Consider the following 5220-nt stretch of genomic DNA (forward strand, 5'->3'; position numbering starts at 1 on the left):
CCCCCTGCCTAACCCTAAGCTCCCCCATCCACAGCCTAAACTTAACCCCCCTGCCTAATGCCTAAACCTAATCCTCCCGTCTGATGCCTAAACCTAACCCTCCCTCCCATGCAGCCTAACCACCTCCGAGGGTGCCTAACCCACCCTATCCGCAGCCTAACCCTAACCTCCCCCCACCTGCAGCCTAACCCTAACCCCCCGCCTGATGCCTAAACCTAACCCCCCCCCCCCCGACTGACACCTAAACCTAACCCTCCCTTCCCCGCAGCCTAACCATCCCCCCTCCCCCGTGCCTGATGCCTAAACCTAACCCTCCTTGCCCAGCCCTAAACCTATGATCGTGGGGATACAGTTGTCGGTATCCTTGTCCATTCGGAGTTCCAACGTCGGGATTCTGAAGAGTGTTGGATCCCAGTGTCAGTATTCTGACTGCTGTAAACCCGACAGCCGGCATCTTTACAGCATCTCCTAATAGGTAATGCATTTGTCCCAACATTTGGAGCATGTGTCCGCAGCTCTCCTCCCAGGGCAGCTATTCAGGGATCACCCACTGCGTGTAGACAAAGACGAAGAGATGAAAAATCATTGTTAGTGGATGAACAAGCAGAGAGACAAACTGCAGACAGTGGTGTGGTTGTGTAGAGAGAAAATCTCTATGTAATATGTTAAGGCCCATATAGACGGGCCGATGCAGGAGAGATGTGTGCTGAGCGAACCACTCAGCACACATCTCTCCCGCCGCTCAGCACAGCGCGATCTGTGCTGAGCGTGCGGGGGGAGACGGGGGGGCCGCTCATTTCACCCAGCGGGTGAAGTGAGCGACCCGCTAGATTGGCCTATTGCAGGCCAATCTAGCAGCAGCGATAGCGATGTGCGGGGCCGCGCATCGCTATCGCTGAGGGGGCTACACACGGAGCGATCATGCTGATATTCTAATAATCTAGTCAGATTGCTTAGAATATCGCTCCGTGAGTACCCCCCTTTACTTTAACTACTGAGGACATGGAAAATGCCTGAAATAAGGACAATTATCCCAAAGGGCCCATTGTTTTTATACAATACACACATTGGGGGGATAAGTTCTCTCTTATAGTAATTAGTGGGTACTTTCAGAAAAGAAATTTGACCAGTAAATAATAAAAGCTATAAAATGCTAACATTTAGGGGTCAATCCAATTAGGTACGAGTTACCATTGCTGCGACATTTCAACAGCATCCAAACTCACCCTTCATGGCCAGATTCAGCCTATGGGGCTACCGGAAAGTGCGGCTGTTGTAAGACAAACTCGCACCTAATTAAACTGACCCCTTAGTTGTTAAATGTGATAAAATAGTAAAATATAATGGTGTAATTGTGGCCTGATTCAGTTGTGGTTGTTGAAGCGATCGCTGCTGCCATATTGCCGTTCACAATTGCATCGTGAGTCTGAGCAGTCGCAGGCTGAGCAAGTCTCCTAGACACAGGGGGCTCTCCAGCAGCAACACAGGGCGCAGTGGGTAATTTATGCACGCACATGGAACGGTGTTTGAACGGACCTGACGCACCCGCATACAGTTATCCACCCCCGTTACCACCTCAAACGCTGACTTCCTGTCAATCACTTTGCGATGGGATCCTCTATGTGAGCTTGATTTAATTTTGTTCACAGTGCAGCTTACACGCATGCACAGTGAAAAAGCATTGAGCCACTTGGTGCAACAGCAGCGCTGCGTCCGCATCTGAATCAGTCCCCCTGAGCGGTAAGGAGAAGGACTCAAGGGAAAGAACTATGGTGGTCATTCCGAGTTGTTCGCTCGCAAGCTGCTTTTAACAGCATTGCACACGCTAAGCTGCCGCCTATTGGGAGAGTATCTTAGCTTAGCAGAATTGCGAACGAAGTATTCGCAATATTGCGAAAAGATTTTTCTATGCAGTTTCTGAGTAGCTCGAGACTTACTCTTCCAGTGCGATCAGTTCAGTGCTTGTCGTTCCTGGTTTGACGTCACAAACACACCCAGCGTTCGCCCAGACACTCCCCCGTTTCTCCAGCCACTCCCGCGTTTTTCCCAGAAACGGTAGCGTTTTTTCACACACTCCCATAAAACGGCCGGTTTCCGCCCAGAAACACCCACTTCCTGTCAATCACATTGCGATCACCAGAACGAAGAAAAAACCTCGTAATGCCGTGAGTAAAATACCTAACTGCATAGCAAATTTACTTGGCGCAGCCGCAGTGCGAACATTGCGCATGCGCAGTTAGCGGAAAATCGCACCGATGCGAAGAAAAGAACGAGTGAACAACTCAGAATGAGGGCCAATGTCAACTTTATTATATGTAAAGATAGGGGGCCAGATGTACTAAGCTTGAAAAGTGATAAATATCACTGTGATAAAGCACCAGCCAATCGGCTCCTAACTGCCATGTCACAGGCTGTGTTTGAAAAATGACAGTTAGGAGCCGATTGGCTGGTGCTTTATCACAGTGATATTTATCACTTTTCAAGCTTAGTACATCTGGCTGAGGGAAACAGTCACTTGTTACAGCTCCAATTCACATCATTTATACCATTCTGTACCATTTCATCATTTGGTTATTCTATGGGGGAGATGTATTAAGCCCTGCATAGTGATAAAGTGGAGAGAGGTAAAGTGCCAGCCAATCAGCTCCTAACTGCCATGTTACAGGCTGTGTTTGAAAAATGACAACTAGGAGCTGATTGGTTGTTAGTTTATCTCTCTCCACTTTATCACTCTCCCAGGCTTTGTACACCTGCCCCCAGGTCATTGATATACTGTAAATGTCAGCCATTTCACTATCTCCCCCGATCTGTATTGTTCTTCCCCTGATCTGTATGTTCTGTATCATGCTCTCCCCACCCTTCCTGTTTTTCTGTATTACAGTATGTTCTACATCTCGCAACCCCCAGGAGTGTATGTCCTTCCTCTATATGTCCTATAGAGTACACCACAATTTCTATGTTTTTATATTGTGCCCCCACACCATCTGTATGTGCTATACCAAGTTTCCCCCTTCTGTATGTTTTGTATTGTCCGCTCTCCCCCACCATAGACCCTATGTTTTGTACTGTGCTCTCAATACCCCCCACCACACACACAATTACACAAGTATGGTAACTTACCTCCTGCATGCTATTCTCCAGTCACTAATTCCTCTGCGACTCCTCCCGTCGTCTTCAACTGACACTTTGCAGATCTCTTTGCCGGTCACCCGACACTCTGCAAATCTCTTTGCCAGATGATCTAAAAAACACAAGAGACTATCATTAAGCATAGTACTAGTTTAAGTACAATAAAATGTCCATGAGTCAACCAGTTTCCCAGTTTTCCTTAAACCAAACAAGATACTTTCACAGTTATCAATATCCCATTTATCTATTTTATTAACTTTTTCATCCCAAAGCCACGATCCTGCCTCATAGAGACCTATCTGCATCCCCTGTATGTGTGTTTATCCTCCATACTGCCCTCTTTATTTCTGTAATGCTACATTTTTATTCCTAATATGTTGTTCCTTCCTGAGCTTCTCCTATTTATGTGTCCTTGTACCTGTATTCCCTGTTCTGTCTATCTTGTCTTGCCTTTCAGCGGACTATACTGCACTCTGTCTTCCTTACCCCCCTTCATCATACCCTGCTATGTAGTACTCACCTCCTCCTACCTGTCTTCCTGCATGGTAACTGGAAACTTCAGCAGCTGTAGATAGAATGTTACAGGAAGAAGCATTGTGATGTCACGGGCCAGTGATGTCACAGGCTAGGTGTGATGTCACAGTTACCAGCAGCAAAGCTACAGAGTTACAGCTATCTTACATATACATTTTCTACATCAATTACAACTGGATATACATGAATTTCTAGTTTAAAAACTAGTGTAGAAAATTAAGTACAGTTGTATAAGGCAATGTTGTACAGAGAGCCTCAATATATAGGTAAAGGGAAAATATAAGTGACAGGAATTTCTAGACTAAAGGGGACATTTACTAAGCAGTGATAAGAGTCGAGAAGTGAGCCAGTGGAGAAGTGGCCTCATCAACCAATCAGTAGCCCTGTATCATTTTATAGTATGCAAATTATAGATTTTACTTCAGTGCTGATTGGTTGCCATGGACAACTTCTCCACCAGCTCACTTCTCTGCTCTTATCATTGCTTAGTAAATGCCCCCCTTAACCACCACTTATATTTTATAAGGAAATAAAGCTCTTTATCTAAGAGGATGAATTAATCATTTTCTGTTATGTGTGCGTGTGTGTGTGTGTGTGTGTGTGTGTATAGAGAGAGAGAGAGAGAAAGAGAGAGAGAGAGAGAGAGAGAGAGAGAGAGATGGAGATAGCTATAGTAGTAACTATACTATTCCATTAAACCAGGAGACTCACGAATTATACAGTTTCCGTGGCTGGCTGACCTCAAGTCTGCATTTCACCTGGTTTAATCAGCCACAGAACCTGTGTAACCCATGAGCGTATAAAGTAGAGATGAGCGGGTTCGGTTCCTCGGAATCCGAACCCGCCCGAACTTCAGGGTTTTTTACACGGGGCCGAGCAGGCTCGGATCCTCCCGCCTTGCTCGGTTAACCCGAGCGCGCCCGAACGTCATCATCACGCTGTCGGATTCTCGCGAGGCTCGGATTCTATATAAGGAGCCGCGCGTCGCCGCCATTTTTCACACGTGCATTGAGATTCATAGGGAGAGGACGTGGCTGGCGTCCTCTCCGTTTATAGAGATTCGAGAAGAGAGTGAGACAGTCTCACTAGAGAGAGACACAGTAGTAATTTTGGGGAGCATTAGGAGGAGTACTACTACTACTAGTACTTGCTGAAGTGAAGTGATAGATAGTGTGACTGTATTGTATTATCTGACTTGTGGGGGAGACACTGACAGTGGGGAGCAGTTAGAGTCTGAGAGCAGGACTCAGGACTCAGGAGTACATAGTACATATAACGTACAGTGCACACTTTTGCTGCCAAAGTGCCACACCAGTATAATATATATTGTGATTGTATGCTTAGGAGTACTACTTGCAAGTTGCTGATAGTGTGACCAGTGACCTGACCACCAGTTTAATAATCACCACCAGTTTAATTAATATATATATAATTGTATATAATTAATATATATATAATATTATAATTGTATACCACCTACCCGTGTTTTTTTTTTTTCTTTCTTCTTTATATATACTACTATAGTAGCTTACTGTAGCAGTCTGCGGTGCTGCTGAG

General features: G+C 45.7%; 1 long non-coding RNA gene across 1 annotated transcript; it reads right to left on the reverse strand.

Annotated features, from left to right (window-relative positions):
* Positions 1-483: 483 nt before the first annotated feature.
* LOC134928795 (uncharacterized) lies at positions 484-3707 on the reverse strand. Its single transcript, XR_010178016.1, has 3 exons — positions 3650-3707; positions 3121-3241; positions 484-550 (listed from the first exon to the last, which is right to left on the reverse strand). It is a non-coding gene; the product is annotated as an uncharacterized LOC134928795 (long non-coding RNA).
* Between the last annotated feature and the right edge of the window lie 1513 nt (positions 3708-5220).

Source organism: Pseudophryne corroboree, chromosome 5, assembly GCF_028390025.1.
Source record: "Pseudophryne corroboree isolate aPseCor3 chromosome 5, aPseCor3.hap2, whole genome shotgun sequence".
NCBI classification, from domain to species: Eukaryota; Metazoa; Chordata; class Amphibia; order Anura; family Myobatrachidae; genus Pseudophryne; species Pseudophryne corroboree.